This window comes from Channa argus, chromosome 16 (assembly GCF_033026475.1).
Source record: "Channa argus isolate prfri chromosome 16, Channa argus male v1.0, whole genome shotgun sequence".
NCBI classification, from domain to species: domain Eukaryota; kingdom Metazoa; phylum Chordata; class Actinopteri; order Anabantiformes; family Channidae; genus Channa; species Channa argus.
In genome coordinates, this window is record NC_090212.1 from 735,777 (window position 1) to 756,023 (window position 20,247).

A 20,247-nucleotide genomic window follows, 5' to 3' on the forward strand; every position below is an offset into this window, starting at 1 on the left:
TCATTCTTTGTTTCTCCAAAGCTCTGTTGGTCTTATTAGTCAATTGTCTTAGGTACTCTGACATTTTATGTAAAAAAAATACAATTTGTGCTCTTTCTAAAATATTAAAACAGTGACATTCACAAGAGCTGATATATCAAAAAAGGGTTTGGTAAAAAAGACAGAACCCCAAAAGATTAACAGAGCTATGCAGCTTTATGTGAAACTGCACTTACACTCATATCGTTGATATTGAATCAGATGTCTCTGTTCTTCAGTAAATATTTCCTCAGAGAAAGCTTGTTGCTTTTGCATGTTATTATCAGCAGTTGTGCATGCCTTAGAAAGTAATATTTTATTTGGATTGCTGTGTGAACTCACCAACACAGAACAGAGACAAAGAGGAAAAGCTAATGAAACAACAGGTGCAGCTCTTTTATTGGGTGAACATTGATTCCAGGGTTTAGCAGCAACAATACCAACTGTGCATCCCAAATTTGTCAAATCCATCCAAGTAATCATCCATTTGTGTTGGTTATCCTCTTGTTCCACCAGAGGATATCGAAGCAGGTAGCAAGATGCTAGTATTAAGATATCCAGCCCAAAAGAAAAGTTATTTGAATTACAGCATGAATGAAGTGGGAAGAGCTGACATTGTGAGAATTCTGAGGAAGTGAAAGGAGGTTGAACTATTACAATTAAACAATTGTTAAACACATAAATGTGTGTGTTTATGTACTTGTTGGTATGTGTATATATATATATATATATATATATATATATATATATATATATATATACATATATATGTGTGTGTATATATATATATATATATATATATATATATATATATATATATATATATATATATACACATATATATGTGTGTGTATATATATATATATATATATATATATATATATAACCAATACAATATATATATTGTATATATATATAAATAAAACCAATACTAGTCTAGTAATATCAAATAATAATAGTCTTTAGTATGGTACTAGGGATGGGTGGCCCCACCCAGCCACCAAGGGCCATCTTAAATAGTTGCTTATATAGCGCTTTTATCCAAAGGCGGAGGAGCTACAGGGCAGCTGTAGCTCAGTTGTTAAGGCATTCGACCATATTTACCATTTACCATCTTGGTAACGGTCCCGAGCCTGGATAAAATGGGAGGGTTGTGGCAGGAAGGGCATCTGGCATAAAATGTGCCAAATCAACGTGCGGAACACATTCTGCTGTGGGGAACCCTTAAGGGACAAGCCAAAAGCCATTTCTTGTCTTTACTATGGTACTAATGTAGGTGGCTGTCAAAATTTCCCCAACAGGAGATGTAGTTGACATTGTGTCAGAGAAAATTATTCGGCCTTAGATTTGAATGGAATGGAAAAATTAAAATAATTTATGAAAGGTCTATTAAAAGTCCAGACCTCAACCCAACTGAAATGCCGTGGCAGGACCCTAAGAGAGCTGTGCATAAACAAATGCCTCAAACCCTTGATGAACAGAAGCAATGTTGTCAAGAAGAATGGGACAGAATTCCTCTACAATAATGTAAGAGACTGATAAGGTATACAGGAAACTAATACTTCAAGTGATTGCTTTTTAAAGTGAATATACAAGCTATTGAATAATAGGGGGTACTTAGTATTGCCCACATTATTTCTTTTTAGCTTTATATTTACAACCCCAATTCAAAAAGAAATTGGGATGATGTGTAAAACGTAAATAAAACCAGGATACAATGATTTGCAAATCTCATCAACCCATGTTTAATTCACAATATTAATCCTGGGCCTTTGCACCTAGATGTTTTGTTTTAGGATGCCCCAAATGAATAGTGTAGCAAACTGCTTTCACAGATAGTGGTCTCTGGAATTGTTCCTGAGCCCATGTAGTGATATCCAGTAGAGAATCATGCCTGTTTTTAATGCAGTTCCTCCTGACCTCCAAAGATCATGCGCATCCAGGTGGGATCTTCACAATTTTGCATTGAGAAACATTTTTCTACAATTGTTCCACAATTTTTAGATGCCGTTTCTCGCAGATTGGTAAACCTCTGCCCATCTTTACAGTCGAGAGGTTCTGCCACTCTGAAATGCTCCTTTTATACCAACTCATATTAATGACCTTTTATTTGCAGCAATTACTTTTCCAGCCTTTTGTCGCCCCTATTTCAACTATGTGTTGCTGCCATCAAATTCAAAATGAGTTAATATTTTCTATGAAATGGTAAAATATCTCATTTTCAACATCTGATAAGTTGTTTCTTTTCTATTGCAATTAAAATATGAGTTAATCACATCGTCCCAACTTTTTTTGAATTAGGGTTGTATGAAATAATGACAGAGTGAAAAAATATATATAACTTTTTTCACTCTGTCATTATTATTACTTTTTTCTTATTTTTATATACAGTATATGTTGTTTGTCTGGGTTGTATATGCTTATTCTGAAACCTGTTATGTGTTCAGGTGATTCAGGTGTTTTCACACACACACACGCATAGGAAGGTAGAACAGTCGTCCACCAATCCCCCAGTTGCTGGTTCGACCCCGGCTTCTCCGGTCACATGTTGAAGTGTCCTGGAGCTCCCCCATGAGTGTGTGTGTGAGTGTAAATGGGTGAATAAGAAGTATTGTAAAGTGCTTTGAGTGCCAGTAGAAAAGCGCCATATAAAAGTGCAGACCATTTACCATTTACACTCAAACCAAAAAAACATTTGCTGTTATCACAAGTTTGTGTGTGTGTTTGTGTTTGTGTGTGTATGTGTGTGTGTGTGTGTGAGTGAGTGAGTGAGTGAGTGAGTGTGTGTGTGTTTGTCTGTGTGTGCGTGCGCGCGTGTGTAATAAATAATTATTGGAAAAGTTCTGAAACCATTAGCATGCTTCCTAGACTTCTGTAAGGATTTTCTGTATGGACAGTGAGGATATTGGTAAGCCCTAAACATTGTTACATGTTGACCACACAATATATTGAGGTAATTTAAATACAATTTTTGTATATTAAGTAATGCAACTACAAGGGGACACAACCCAGTGTCTTTTTGTGCTAGTCCCACGTCTGGATAATGGCAGAGGGTTGGTTCAGTAAGAGCATCTGACATAAAACATATCCCAAATAGCCCTCATCATGGCACAAGCCGTAAAGATGTTGGGAAACTCACGCTCATTTTCATCCAGTTCTAACCTGACAAGCTGTGCAGGTGCAACCACCAGGGGCGTGGGTACATCTGCCCATACACACACACCCTTGAGATTTTATCATGAATAACTGAAACACCTTCAACAGGCAATGGTGGGTGCACAGGAAGGGCAGCCTCACCTTGAAACAGTCTTAAAGTACTTTAAGTAATGGTACAAACAAGACATCCAAACCCATTCCATCTTCTCGCAGTTGGTCCTGATGACAGGAGAGGTGGCAGTAGAATTTTTAAGAACAAGATGTAAAGAAGGTGCTGGACTAGGGTCAGTGGTTCAGAGGAATGTAGAGCATAGAAAAGAGGTGAAGGCATGTGCAAGCAGGTTGGAAGTGGTGGAGGAAGGTGTCAAGAGTGTTGTGTGATAAGAGTATCAGCGAGAATGGAAGGAAAGGTGTTCAAGATGATGTACGGCTTAGAGACAGTGGCACTGAACAAAAGACAAGGGGCAGAGCTGGAGGTAGCAGAGAATAAGAAAAAATAAGATGATCTGTATCGTTAAGTATTTTTACATAGTGTCAGCCGGGATTGCGTCCAACACACTCGTGGCCCTTAAAATGTTAAATGGTAAAGATACCAAATGGATGGACATTAAAGACTCAAGACTTAACGCTGACTCCAAATTAAACACTTGAAACCTGTATACTTTGACTGAAACATCTCTGTCTGATCACAACGTGTGTGTGTGAGAGTGTGTTTGAGAGAGAGAAATATGGCATGTAAGACATAATGTTGTAAAGTACAAAACAAACAAAGATGCACACAAAACAGGTGCAGCAGACTTACGAAGGGTGGGATATATATAACCATGCACTAGTCTCCAAATAGTTTAAGTGACTCAACCTTCATTAGAAAACAAAACAAAGTGTGAGAAAACAAAGCATGTGACAGGTAGACATGCCAGAAGATGTGCAATTAATGCAGTTTTCAGACCAAGTCAACTGTGAAAAAATATTTTTCTTCTCTATGGTACATACCAAAACTGTATATTAAACTATTTCAATCTAAGGATGACTTATTGAACAAAGTGAAGGTCATTTGTTTAATGCAAATCACAGATAGAAATGACACCTTAGTTATTACTTAAAAGAGAAACAGCTAACACACACCTTAGGTTACAGCACGCAATTTGCATATGTTGTGCACCCAGTCAACAGATGGAAACACAAAAGCAGATGTTAAGAATTTTTAAATGTCACCTGTAAATGGCAAATCAATTTGGGGCCAGACTTTTCACAAAACACAGTGTCAACCAACAAATGCTGTGAAGTACATCTTTCATTGCTGCCCTTTTCCAATTATCACACTGCTGCAGGCTTCTTTACATAAAGGTTATTCTCTGAAAACAGGTATTTAACTGAAACATAAGTAGAATTGTGCTGTACATGACAGTGAAAGTTCGCAAAAGGTCATGAACTTAAATAAAATTGAGGCCAATTCTGTTGATTTCAAGTCCACTTTTATTTGACCATTGACAATATGTATAACATTTACATTTTGTGAAATCAGGTTCTTTACTTTCTTTAAGACACAAAAGATTGACAGACCACAAAAAAGTACTTGCCTAAACATATTCTAGTACAAAGGACAGGTACTCTACTAAGAAAATTTAAATTTAAGCAGCTTATATGCGGTAACCCCTAACAGCCCATTCCCTCCCCAGCTGTGCAGTGCTGGTCCAAGCCCGGTAGAAATTGGGGAGGGTTGCGTCAGGAAGGGCATCCGGTGTAAAAACTGTGCCAAATCAACATGCGGACAATGATGCTCTGTGGCGACCCTGAACTCACGGGATAAGCTGAAAGGAGAAAAAATAAATAATATGCGGTGTTGTATCACTGTATCACTGTTTATGTGATTACTATATTGCAATTACTATAACCTGCTGGTGTTTTTTTTATATTTATCATACCGGATCTTGTATTTTATTGGGGCAGTTGAAATCAGCATGGATTTCACGGGGCTGAAAACATTGGTCAAATTTATAGACTAAGATTGAAGAAACTGATATACTCAAACTAAGTGCATGTTTAGGTCAGACATGCAGTTTTAGACGCTGAATTCTAATACAATTCTAAATAATCAGGAAAATAACTGCATAACTATTTTTTTTAGAAACCATTTGTCATTGCATGGAAAAGTCACTGCAGTACATGTTGAGATGAGAAAGGAGGAACTGCTCCAGGTGATCGGACACCAAAACCACGCACAGTAAAAACATGACCAAAGCCCATGATGAAATAAAAACTAATCCAAGTTATTCACATAACATTTAACAATATTAACAAACAATCTGTAACAGTGGACAGAATTTCCACCACGAGCATCTGTGTAGTTTGTTCAACACTGGTGATCTGTAGACCTGTGCTTACAACTAGGGCAAGAGAGGAGAACTTATTTTAATAAATAGTGAAAAGACTTTAATGCAGATTGATCACCGGTTATGTTTCTTTCATGGAACAACGTTTGAATTGATCTCACAAATCTGGCAATAAAGCGCTGCATTTTACCAGCTTGCCACTTCAGTAGAGTGACAGATAAATGTTCATGTATGTAGGTAAATGTACCAATTAATTCGTTAAAGACATACTGCAGTGGGCTATAGTCCAAATATCAAACGTTCCCTTCAAAAGGATTCTGTTGTCTAATTGATGATGAAGTAGGCTGGGTGACTGAACGTGTATAAAACAGTAATTAAATCTCATCATGACCCATGTTAAAGAGACAGAGACACAATCCATTGGAAAACTAAAAAAATGTCCATCACATCACCTGCCAAAGTCAACATAAAAACAAGGTTATGACAGTAACTGTGTAATAGATCAGATTTAAAACAAGTTTCCAAGAAGTTGTTAATGCATCCACAGACAGCAGGATCCAGTACTGTGGACTAATTAAGAGGATGACACTGCAACGCCTGGTGGCTGAAAAGATGAACTGCAGGTTGGATCCCTTTCTGATTTAAATGCACTTGCAATCCTGACGGAACGACACCATGGATAAAAGGGCAGCATAGAAAATAGGAGACAGGTTGTACCTGAGGGCTCCTCCTCTGTTCAGAGAAGGATTTTTCAAGTGCATATATATGGTTTCACATATTCCTCTCTCAAACCATGTCTTCTCTGTCCAAAATGTGTACATTGTCATCCTCAAACAAGTGTCCTTTTTCCTTCAAGTGTAGGTACACTGCTGTTTCTGGTCATGAGGTGTTGCTTCTCCTGTGCTGGACTATCCTCTTGTGTAGAGGCTTGGTTTGTCTAATGTAGAGCACTGACGACTCTCCACTGCACTGGATTGCATACACTATGTTACACTATGTTTTCGTGTTAGGTCTTTTGGGTTGAAGAGTCTCTGGCTCAGTGTTAAGTGAACAGGTATGTGGTCTTTTTCTAAAAAAATTAGCTTCACTCCAGTCATGTGAGGAATCTCCAGGTTTGTCCTCTGACTTAAGTCTCTGCTCTGTCCGTCGTCCATCTGTTGGATCTGAATGCCTTGCTGAAGGCCCGCTCAGGATAACCACAGGCCTTGGGAGCACTCTTCAGATATCTGATATCTACATCTGTCTTCTGTGGATTTTTTCTGTTTTGTTATGCAGGGCCCTCATGACTCCTAGTTTCTGTTGCAGTGGGTGGTGGGAGTCAAACTGCAGCTAAATGTTAAATGGACAGCACTTACATAGCATTTTTCTAACTATTGGTACTAAAAGCTCTCTACACTGCTTCTGTTTCACACACACATGCAGCAAAGTTGGGGTTCAGTATCTTGCTAAAAGACATTTCCACATGTGACCAGAGGAGCCGGGGATCAAACCAACAACTCTGGGATTGACGGAGAACCTCTCTACCTCCTGCACCTTTACTAGTCAATGTATGTGTGAGTTTCATGTACATTTCTATTTCTAGTCCCAACGTTAACTGCACAGTCCAGCAAGGCCACTCAGTTGCCATTGGTGTCCTCCCTTAGGGAGTCCATACATGCAAGGGGTGACATCTCTAGGATACAGTCAGCTGTAGGGCACCCTATCAGTCGAGTACTCAAGTAGTTTCCAGCTGTTAAAACAGTCTATTACCATTTTCTGTTATTTGCTAGTGGGATCACTTTTCAGCTTCTCATTGGTGTGTTGATCATTTAAGGGTGTGGTGACTTAATTGTGGTAATTTGCAGTGTTCCAGCCTCTTCCTTTGTTTGCAGGCAAATGAAAAATATTTTCATCCCTGCCAAGGGCTTCAGGGCCACTATCTTTTGAGTGGTGAATTTGAGTGGTTTTAGTTGAGCATTGACTAATACTGCAAAAACTTTAAGCCAGAGCTAAAACTTGGTCTGTTGGTTTCCCTTTGTGAAGTTAGTCTAGTTGTCCTTTCCAGAAGAATTTTGTTACTCCATCTAAAACTGGGTTACACAGAATGGTAGACTCTGGTGAAGGTGGTCCGACTTCTGTTATAAGGTGCGGTAGAGTAGATCTGTCTTATCCTTTCGCTAGGCCAATGTTTGTATGTTTTCATTAGGATCATATCCACCATGTGGCTCTTGATGGTGAAACTCAGATGTAAGCTTGTTGGTGTGAGGCTCTGCTTTATGCATCTGAGGTTGAAGCGCAGAGGGTTTCTGTAGACTGCTGCTTTTCTTGCAGTCCTTTTGTCCACACTAATTTCAGGTTTTCTACTCCAAAGGGTTCAGTAATATAGCTTACCTGATTGAAACAGAAGCGTACTAACTACCTTATGTTAAACCACTCTGTATAATGGGATGTGAGTTTATACCACAATAAATATGACAACTACACCTGGATGTGACTACAGTACATAAATGAACAGATACTGTGTATATAAATGCAAACAGGGACCCACACATCCCTTTACATAAGCTGACAGGCAGTATGTGCAACTGGGCGACAGGTATGACACTGTGGTGAGCAGTAAAGGTGCGCCGCAAGGGACTGTGCTCCCTCTGGTCCTGTTTACCCTTTACATGTACTTCCAGTACAACTCCCTGTCATGCCACATGCAAACGTTTGCGGACAACATTGCTATTGCGGTCTATATCAAGAGTTGTCAGGACAAGGAGTATAGGAAATTGATCCAGTACTTTGTCTCATGGTGTGACTCCAACTAACTGCACCTCAACACCACCAAGACCAAGGAGATGGTGGTCGACTTCAAGAGGTCCATGCCTCAGCCGTAGCCTGAGACTATCAATGGTGATTCCACACAGTCACCGTAGATACATTGGACTGGAATGCTAACACGTACAAGAGAGGTCAGAGCCCCCTGTAGTTCCTCACAAGGTTGGCATCCTTCAACATCTGCTAAAAGCTGCTACAGATGTTGTATCAGACTGTTGAGATAAGCGCCCTCTTCTATGTGACAGTGTGATGTGGAGGCGGCATCAAGAAGAAGGACACTTTATGTCTGGACAAGCTGGCCAGGAAGGCAGGCTCTGTAGTGCGCACAGAGCTGGACAGCCTGTCTGTGGCAGAGCAAGGGGGATTAGGCACACTGCATCCACTGCACAGCATCATCCTCAGACAGAGGAGCAACTTCAGGCTGACAGGCCGCTGTGACTGCCCTGCTCCACCGACAGGAAGGTGGGGAGAGTGTTTTGGACATGTTCCTGGTATGATTATTGTTATTGACTTCTATCCATCCATTATCCTCCACTTATCCAGAGTTGGGACATGGTGGCAACCGGCATACTAAGGCTTTCCAGACATCCCTTTCCCTAGCAGTAGGATATGCCCAGGAAGCATTCTTATAAGATGCTGAGTTAACTTAACTGGGTCCTTTCAACATGAAGAGCATTGGCTCTGCTCCATGCTCTCGTTGAGGTTTGTGGGCAAAGTTGCCCACTAAGTGTAACAGACCCTTTAATTAATCTTACAATTTGGGAATGTGGCACCTCTGGGGCACCCTTCTGGAAAAAGCAGAAGCACCCATTCACACTCACATTCACACACACACACACACACACACACACACACACACACACACACACACACACACACACACACACACACACACACCGATGGGGGAGCTTCTGTGCAGGTGGCCAACACACACTGATTGCGAGTGCGAATTGGAGATAGCTGCTCACCTTTGCCACGGCCAAGTGCTACCTCCACAAAGGAAACACCATTGTCCCCTGGGTAAACCTATCTGACATGCTTTCCAGTGGACTTGTTGGATGAGATTGGAGTGGATCATTGCCCCTATCCCTCCCGGCACTCACTGGAGCCTGTCAATGCCTGGCTCGTACCTGACGTTGGCCCGGAGGAGCTGTTCCAGCCCCGCTGTCCCTGTTCTCATCACCCCAGACACCGTGGGATAAAGACACTGAAAGGTCTGTCTGTTTCTAACTTGAGGATTTGTAATTGAGTGTTTTCTGATCAAATGCGTGTAATATATGACATTACGCTGCCCCGTAACACCTTTAATCCTTGGGCCCCTGCTCGGTGCATCTGTATTATTAACCTTTCCACTGTTGCTCAGTTCTCTGCTTTTTTTCCATCAAAAGATAATCACTCCTGAATCAATATATTGTGATACAGATGAGCTCAGCTCCTGATTTCATTCCATCTGCCAAAAAGCACAAGATGCAATGGCGCCACTAAAGTCCAGGCACCCTAAAGTTAAAGCTGAGTCAGACGTGAGTGTGGAAAAGCTGAACGAAAGTGGAAGAAAGACAAGCTGCAGGTGTCAGGGAACTTTCATTGAGCATGTGAAAACTTTAAGCTTTTTATAAATAAGGTGAATAATGTTAGGGCTCTCATATCAGCACCTGCTTCTGACCCATGAGTTTATGTGTTGGACTCTGTAACTTTTCACCAGTGTGAGCCTGAGACTTTGTCTTTTTTATATGAGACTGTTAGATATTTGATGCACTCAGGTTCCCCCGCCGTTGTTATTCCACCTCAATTTTGTTTTTAAAAAAGGTTAGCATTACTCTCGATTACAGCAATCTGTTCCCCCCTTGGCTCCATTCTTAGAAAGCATAATTGTCCTTGTTATGCAGACGATATCCAGATATACTGTATGTGCCCCTGAGACAGAAGAATGGCTATTCCCTCAGCTCACTGATGGAGTGTCTTTAAGAATTAAAAGCCTAGATGGCTGTTAATTTCCTCCATTTTAATGAAAAAAGACCAGCACCAGCAGTGGGCCTTCTCTTGTAGACCTGGGCCCTTTCACACAATTTGTTAAACCTATTGTTACAAAGTTTTGGGTGTCAAGGTGGACAGTGGTTTTAGTGGTAAAAGCCAGCTTCTTTCACTTAAGACAACTGGCAAAAGTTAAATCATATTTGTCAAACAAAGCACTTTGAGATAGTAATCCGTGCTTTTGTCACAACTCTGGCTGGATTACTGTAATTCTCTATATTTTGGTGTCTCTCACTCATTACTGTCCCCTTTTCAGCTGGTACAAAATGCAGGTGCACGTTTGTTAACTGGAAAACAGAACAGATCCTGGTTTTAGCACTGCTAAAAAGGTAGCGGCACTGGCTACCTGTTCATTGTAAAACACTTAAATGGTCAATGTACTATTTCTTTAACCCAAGTTTAGTGGTTGCTGAACTAAAACACTGTAATTAATTTAGCAAAACACACAAACTAAATAATTGAAACAAGTGTGTTTCCTATCTCTAGTGAAATTCACTTTAACATCACCAGAATCAACATAATAAATAACCTAGTCACTCCTGTTTTGAGCTCCTGCTTACAACTAGGCGTGTGTCTCTAACTGCCCAGGGGGACTTTTAAAAGACACTGCAAAGTTAAATGATGCTCTTATGTTGCAGGAATACATAACACCACAGCTGTTGCTGCTGCTTGAGGCTTGATGCCAGGCCAGACGTTACTGGACCGTTTGGTGATGTATAGCGAACACAGCAAATGACATGAACCATCTGTCTGCAGCTTCATCAGGAACATGTGCCATGGCCTTTACTGATTATGAATTGAAATGGAGAGGTGGTACAAGGACAAGCTACTTATTGTGAAGACTTTCTTCTTTCACAGAAAGAACCAGAATGTGTGTAAAATCCAGAAAAGTTGGAAAGCTGTGTAAAATGTAAATAAAAAGACAATGCAATGAGTTTTATTCATATTTTCTGTTCAGCTTCATCTGTTCTGACAAACTGGTTTTGGCACAAATGAACTCTGACACTTTGTTGGTCACCTTGTGGTTGATAAACACAGATTTTATGTAAAGAATACTGTGAAAGCACCATTACGTTTTGTTGAAGGCTATCTCTGTTGAAGGAGGGACATTCCAATGGACATAAATGGTCTCACTTACTCCTCATTTAAACAATCTGTCCTCTATGCAGAATGTGAACACCGTCTGCTTAGTCTTCTCCTGAGGAGCTGGATCTCCAGTGTGTACCATATGTTTGTGAAGTTGTTATATTCCTTGCTGCAATAGACTGCATTTACAGTATACAGTACATTGCTCTGCTTATTATGTCTGGCTGTTGTGTCCTTGGGGTGATCAAGCTTTTGCTTCAGTGTGTTGCTGGATTTGAAATGTACATTATGTGTTTTTTAAAGATCCTTCTGAGTTCTCAGTCCAATTTCACCCATCTAATCTGTTGCAGCTGGTATTTCATTTAGAGAAGTCAAAGCTTTCATGGTGGCCTTCCTCATTAAGTATCTTCTTCCACAGTCACTCAATTTTACTCCAGTTTTACTCCTTTGTCGTTCCTCTATTGACTGGTTATTAACTAGGGGCCTAGTTTGCAGAGTAGATGGTAAAATGGTAAATGGTCTGCACATATATAGAACTTTTTTACCCATTCCCACTTACAATCAGACACTGATGGGGGAGCTGCTATGCAGCTGACCAACACTCACCGTGAGCAACTAAGTTGGGGTTCAGCAGAGGAGTTGAGGATCGAACCAATAATTGCGAGATTGGTGGATGACCGCTCTACCCTCCTGCACCCCAGTCGCCACAGTTTAGATTTATATCTATGACATAAAAAAATGTTCTTCATCTGTTATCATCTGAACTAATAACATATGCATAAAGTCATCAGCTAAAGTTTTTAGCTAAAAGCAGAGAGTTTTTTTAAATGAAAGAGAGACAGAATTTTAGAAGCATTAATATACATGTACTCCCTAAGAGCCAGAGCCATAGTGAGGAAGTGGAAAGTTGTTTTTTTAATTACGGACTTCCCTCTCTTACTCTCTAAAAGAGACATTATGTGATTTCAATAATCTTTTCACATAGTTGCTTGGAGTCTACACAGTGCAGATTTTGACCAGCATACGAATTTACCACTACACTGTAAAAATCGAATAGTAATCCTAATTTTTTTTAGATTTTTCAACAAATGCTGTTCTTACTAGTAATCTTCAAGTTAGAGGTAAAACTAGGGTGAAGAAAAACATTTACTCTTTGTTTTTGAGGAAAGCTAAATTAAAACAATTAAGTGCAGTAGTAACAAATGAGGCAATCAGACTACTTAAACCAGAGGGAGGCAGCAATGTATAAAAATTTGCTTAGTCTGCTGCGAAAACTTGTAGCCAGGTATTAACAAGGTCATTAAGTTAAATAGAAATGTGGTCAAAGCATCTTGGTGCAATTTATAAACCCAGTGCAATTGCCTAATGACCTCTTTATGCTCTTGGACAATCCTTTGCTGACATTTTCCAAGGATGGAGGGAGGATTATAGTTTTCAAAATTGCATCACTGTAAGAAAATATATTTCTCGTTTAGGCAATACAGTGTGAAGAACATTTTCAACCATGATGGGACTGATTCAGCAACAGATAATTACAGCTAACTGACAAAAGAATTGTTCCTAGATTAAATGGCTGGAAGGCTGGGTGTTTATGTACTTTAGTAGTATAGTAGTTAATAGCATAATGTAGTGAAGTTTTTTTTTAATAGTAATGCACATTCATACATTTTGGGGGGGAGGGGCTTAGTTAACAAACCATGACTGAAGCCAATGTGACTAAAGAAGAAAGTTATGTATAATAGAAGTTTGGTACACTAAAGTTGCACAATTAATCATTACTTGATTCATTACTTTAAGGCAATGAGTTTGCATGGTATTAGCAAGTAAATCAGACTGCTGTTCAAGTGATTACAACTCAGAAATTCAGTTGTAGGAAATGTCATGGTAGTTGGCTCCATGCTGAGTTATGAGTACACTATAAGTACATTTCTGAGTACTGTACACTGTTGTTTTAGTTGTGTGAACTAAATTGTAAGTGTACTACTATTAATAAGCATTTATAAGTAGAAATACAACTCCTATTCCAGTTTACTTGTTTTTTTCAACGCAATCAGTTTGCATGATATTTATATATATATGTAATTAAGGTTAGCTAATCAGAATTTACAGTGTAGCTGGACCTTTCAGATACAGATGTACAATAAACTTAGATGATCTAAAATTTAACTGTGTAACTTTGGGAACCGATTGGCTGCACAAGTTATGATGTAGGTTAACTGGTTTAAGTTTTACTTAAAGTGTTATATTTTTAAATAAATATTTTATAGAAAAGAGTCAATTTAATTAGATTTTTGTCAGTAAAGCCTCCGAGTACTCCAGTGTTCTCCGACATGCATGTTACGGTACATTTAATGGTGGGCCTAAATAGTTTGAAGCTTTGAGTGTTAGCATGAAAAGCAGCATAGCTTACCATTTTCACTGCACTGTCACTCACCACAGAGTGGTGAGTGACCACTTTTAGTTTTTTGAAGAGTTTAAGCAAATTGGCATCTAGTTAGAAAATATGTGCCTATGACCATTTTGATAAAGTGCTAGTTCAGGTAGATTAGGTAATGTCATTGTCCTTCAGAAGGTTCTCTTTACCCATTGTCTGTTTGAAATGAGATCTATGAGGTGCCTTGATTTGAAAAACAAAAAATTGGTACACACTTGGTAATAAGATAAAGTTAAAAGTCATTTTTGAATAAGCCAGAAGAAGTATTCACATCTGCAGTTATAAACTTGATGAAAATCATTCAGTGATAACAGTTTTTATTATTTAACCTTATTGACAAGAATAACCACTAGGTTACTAGTCCATTATACAAATCTTGCAACCCAATAGTTGATTAAATGACATATCTAATTTACGTAGCTTTACAAAATCAGTAGTTAAACCTTAGAAATGATTGATGATTCCATAGACATCTAGGTGTAAAAGCTGCATGGAGGGTGCACAAATTTAATTAAAGGTGGTTGAAAAGTGGATATTACATAATACATATTTCTGTCACTACAATAAGCAGTGTACCCTGATGCAGCTCAAAGCCTGCTGAATTCGTATCGTGTCTTTTCTCATATTGAAGACGAAAAAACATTTTGGAATGCTGATCTTTATACACTGAGTGACACTGTGTTGATGGATTGCTCAAGGTGTCACATTTGGTACTGTAATGGGCTTTAATGAAAAAAAACTAATTTTCATTTTCAATATAAAAAGGCAAAACACAAGGCAGTGTGGCAAATTGAGGTGTGCAGTCAAGGGAAGTTTATACATTACATGAAGAGGACTCAGTGTCGCGGGGGGTGGAATGTCTCTGTTTATGTTTTATTGGAGAGTAACACTGGGGAGAACATTGTAAGGGGTTTTTGTTTGGAGAGGAGAGGGAGATTGATGCCCAATCAGTGGACACATATAATCGAGGCAGATGGCCGTCCACCCTGAGCCTGGTTCTGCTGGAGGTTTCTTCCGTTAAAGGGAGTTTTTCCTCTCCACTGTTGCCTATGGCTTGCTCCAGGGGGAATTGTTGGGTTATCTTTATATATCTTTATAATCTTGACTTTATTCTGTAAAGTGCCCTGAGATGACTTTGTTGTGAATTGGCGCTATATAAATAAAGTTGAATTGAAAATTGAATTGAATATACTCTATGTACAGATGCTGCTGGGATCAACATGACTTACATTATATAGCAGTGACTCCAGTGTCCATCACAGTTATAGGTCATATAAAAGATAATCAGAGTCAGAATTTTATGTCAATGTTAAGTGCTAAAAGCTATCTATCTATCTATCTATCAATAAATACCCTAGCACCTAGCAAACAAAATGGCATTTTCAAATAAATCCTTTATTGACACTGAAATCAATAAATTGCCACTATTCATGTTTAGGGTCACTCTGTAAGTTGGATTAGCTTGTTCGCTTGTGTCCAAATGATCATCATTTTTATCAGTGGCCTGAAGTAAGAAGGAGTGAGCTGCGCATGTGTGATTTCTCCATTCAAATCTCTTTCTTGGCACAAACATCTCATTGGTTTTTTAACAATATGTAGACACATTATTCAGGAATAAATAAACATGTCATCAACCAGTGGAGTTGTGTGTCTGCCTGATGTGTTATTAATAGTTTTGACAACAACAACATTCTATGGCACAGATGAATGAACTTTTCCACTTTACAGACTGAAAGACCCGAAATGTGATGAGACAATTTGTTGTTTTTAGTGTCTGTCCAGAAATTGTTAAAAATATCATGAATAATAAAATGAAATTAAAAAAGGGACAAAACTACATCCATTTGGCAGATTTACAAAAGTCAGGAATATCTCTTGGAGCCATTTCTAAAACCACTAATTCTAAGATCTCCAGTTCAAATAACTGCACTTAAATACAAGTTATTAGGAAGTGGAGTCACTTCAAGGTCTGGAGAAAGACCTAAACTGTAACTTGGCTGAGGGGACATTGGTTCAGGTGGTCAGGAATGATCTAGAAAACATCATAGCACAGGGCTGACATGAACTGGAAGCTGTATCACATGACTATTCTGGTTCAAATCCCAGCCCACAGAGCAGGTGTGTTCCTGAGACACTTAGTACTAGCTACTCAGGCACAGTGGCTACCCACTGCTTCCTCCAAGGGGATGGGTTAAATCCAGAGGACAACTTTCATTGTCACGCATATATAAATGTTTATATGCTCAATGACAAAAAAGCTGCTTTTTAATGAAGAAAGAGGTTTACCTCAATAGTCTTTGCCATAACCTCAAACTATCAGCTAGATGGGTGAAACTTGACTGGATGATGGCCCCAAATACACATTAAAGCTAGTTGTTTAATGGATAAAGCAAGTTAACATTAAGCTTTTGGAAGGCCTACCCAAATTGCTGACCTCAATTTTATTGAAAATATGTAAGCTGTAAGTCAAATCTGTGCCAAAAATCCAACTAATTTAATTGAGCGCCACAATTCTGTCAAGTAAAGTAGTCAAACCTTGGTCATGGCTAAGCTTTGGCTACGTAAACCTCCTATGGTATATGTAACCAAAATGTTAGGTATACTGAATGTATAGTTTTGATCCTGTGTGGATGGGAAACAAAAAATCATTTATAGCAAAACATCGCCATGACAGTCAGGTCCATGATTGTAAACTTTTAACCACAACTGTAAAGGTGAGCGGACAAAATTATTTCTTAGTTGCCTGCATTTTACAGAACAGACCTGCATATAAACATAAATTGCACCAGAACGCCATGATCTGTTCCTCAGGTTTAGGAAGCACTTTCCCCAATTGCATGGGCTCTGGAGTGCTAGAGCAGAAGACGGGCTTAGAGACAAACATTAGAAGAATAGAGAAGGCAGGAAGATGCAATCAAAAGCTAATGTGGAGAGTCTCTCTCTCATTCTGAGCAATACACGTACACATATCAATTAGCTAATTCAGAGTCTCCATTAGTTCTTGGGAAGCTTATTCATCCTTTACAGATTCAGATAGACCCTGATCAGCCAGTGCTGGCTTATTCCATGTTCATTCTGCTATAGTCCTAAGTTCAATAACGTAATCTGCTACAGACCCATTCCCCTGGGAGAGTTTAGAGAGTTAACAAGACGAATCTGATTTATTTAACGTAAATGGTATATAAACATCCTCAAAAGTTCCTTGGAAAACAGTTCAAAAGTGGAGGTAGATCTACAACCAGTTCTCCACTCAGCCATTCCCCACATTAAAATGAATAGTCAAGCAGGCATGTTAGCAGGAAAAGTGGGTTCACGCTGCACGGGAGACCGGAGAGAATGGCAACATAGTGTATATGTACAGAAGAGGCAAGCAACGCCGTGAATAAAGGGTATTGAACATTAGGAAGAGAAGGCTTACCAAGAGAATGGTTAGAGGGGAATCCTCTGCAGCATGGTTAGGGAAGAAAGCAAGGACAGGAGAGAAAACCAAAGGCGGCTGTAAAGACATGAGTGAAACAGGGAACAACATAAAGTATCCACTAAAAGCATCCACAAGGAGAAAGTCCATCTAATAAAGAAAATCTACAGACTTGCACAAAAATCCTTTTAAAAATTATTCAACGATAAGAATAAAAATCACTATGAGAAGGAGCCGTGAATCAGAGCCGGCAGTCCAAGCAACAGTTGCTGGGAGCAGGAAAATAGAACAGCCAATCCGATGAACAATTACTGTGAGTATAGAGAGAGACAAAGCATGCGATCCAGCAAACAGAGACGAGGAAACACAGAAGACTTCAGGAACAGGCAGGGATCACAGGAAGCGTGGGAAAACTCAAGGGAGAATCATCAGAAACACAGAACAAACAGGAGGCAGCAAATGGGCAGGTTACACGACCTGAGGGAAACAGGGAAACTTTCTGGCACAGAGGAGCAGGTGAGCAAGGTATATGAAGGGGAGGCAACAGGTGAAACAAGTGAGACTAATTAGTTGGCAGCAGGGAGGGAGATAGGAGCGGTAACCAGGGCAACACAGATCAGAGTCACAGTCGGGACAGCTAAATGTTGAAGTATGACCTGGAGCAACAGATTTTCCCTGTGCAGTTTGGATAACTCTAAATAAATCCACGCTTACATACATCATTTAAACACTGCTGCTAATAAGTTGCTAGTGAACTATGCTTTGTTTCGATGGAACCAGAGGAAAGAGAGGATAGAGGGTGTAGGAGCACTGTGGTTTCGTATATTTTTTTACATCTGGTTAAAAGCATATTTCTAATACACACATCTTTAGTGTTGATGGACAAGTCAGGGCTCATGGAGTGTAGCGATTGCATGCACAGTATGGCCTCCCAAAAATAACTCAAGCAACATAAGGAGGGCGAAACCAAAGTAAGGAACCAGTTAGAACCAGTTATCAACACAAATTAATATAAAAATAAAACCACGGCTAGGGATCTACAGAATAGCATGGAGCAGGAATAATATTTGCCAAATGTCCAGTCTGCTGTCCTGCCCTTGTTATTGCTTTCCTTAACAGCAGGTAATACAGACATGACTGCTGCACTGCTGCAAAGGAATCTGGCACATTCAAGAGCCATGGTGAGAGACATCTGCGCAAACTGAGTCAGCTGCTTTTTGCCCGTCATCTGTGTTCAACAGCCAATAACTGCCAGTAACTGCACTGTGAGCTAAATTACATAGGACTGCTCAAAAATCTACTATGTTTATAAAGTTTTAAACAAAAATCTGACCTGATGAAGAACAGTCAGTGAAGTTATAAGACCAAGGTGTGGTAAATGTGTGTGTACTTAATTTCATGGCAATCCATCCAAGTTGTACACATTTCAAAACCTAAAATTACATGTTTGTGTTAAGCTTAATACCACAGAACCACATAAGTAATTTTCATGAGAAACATAATCTGTGAAGCATTAATGTACTGACATTTCAGCAAGTGATTTTTTTTAAAGTAAACACAGGAAATGTGGCCTGTTAAAGACAAAAAGTCAGAGGATCACCAAAACCAGCAGGAATGCCAAAGTCAAAGTCATCGAAGGATTTATCAGGAATTTTGTGCCAATTCATTAGGTTTACGATGCTTCATAGAGAAATGAAAATGTTGACTTGTTGGCCCTGAATATCAAATGATAGGATTCAGGATTCAGAGTTCAGGGTCGCTACAGTGGATCATTGTCCGCTTGTGACGCATTTTTCACCCGTTTGACTTGATATGATGCTTCAGGGTTCTACTTAAAGCTACAGTAGGTCAACAGTGCAAAGATATTCACTTCTTATGTTTCCGTGAAGATACATATGAACTTCTTTGCAAGTCTACTAAAACAAAGTGTCCTTAGGTTGCAGATGCTTGGTGACGTGCTTGTCTCAAATCTCAGCAGGACATTGTGTGAAGCAGAGTGGTTAACAATAAAATATTAGGCGGTGGGATTGAAACAAATAGAAAATGATGAAACAGAACGCAACAGAAAGGATGATGGGCCACCTAAAGGAGTGGTACTAAACAAGTTTGGAAAATATGAACACAGTTTGTTTGTCTTCTTTTACTGCCCCCCATTCAATGGTTGAGGTTAAACGTGATGGCAGAGAAAAATCTAGTTCATTTGAATCATTTCATGAATGAATTATCTTACTCACAGTTTGCAAAATTAGCAGAAGGCTAGTAAATTTGTTTGAAGACAACACCATCATTCTTGGCAAAAGCATAATAATAATATTACACACACACACACACACACACACACACACACACACGCACACACACACACACACACACACACATATATACACATATATACACATATATATATATATATATATATATATATATATATATATGTGTGTGTGTATATATATACACACATATATATATATACACATATATATAAAACATGTGACAGAGTGGTTCTGTCATGATCCGGCCCTCAGTTACACTTCCTGCCTTTGCACTTTTATTTTGTAACCCCTATTTTTCTGCTTCCTGTTCTGCTTGCTGTTTTTTCCTTCAGCTTTACCCTTCGTTATCACTCATTATTGTTTGCACCTGTCCCCTTCATTATTTAGGTCCAGCTTTCCCCACAGTTCCCCTGCTTACATACTGAACTCAAGAGTTACCTGATCTTAGCTATCCTGGCTCCTGTGAATTGGACTCTGTTTCCCAGCAACTTGTGGTCTGAGGTTTGGTGTGTTTCTGTTCATTTATCTTCTTATGCTCTTCTGAGTGTTAGTTTGGTTTCTTCATTTGTAGTTTTAGGTTTAGTGGGTTTGCATTTTGGTTTCCTTATAGCACTTTCTTATAGCACTAAACTGTGATAGGTTTATAATTTTTTATTTTTTTTTTAAATATAGGGGGTCCCTGATAACAAAAGGTTG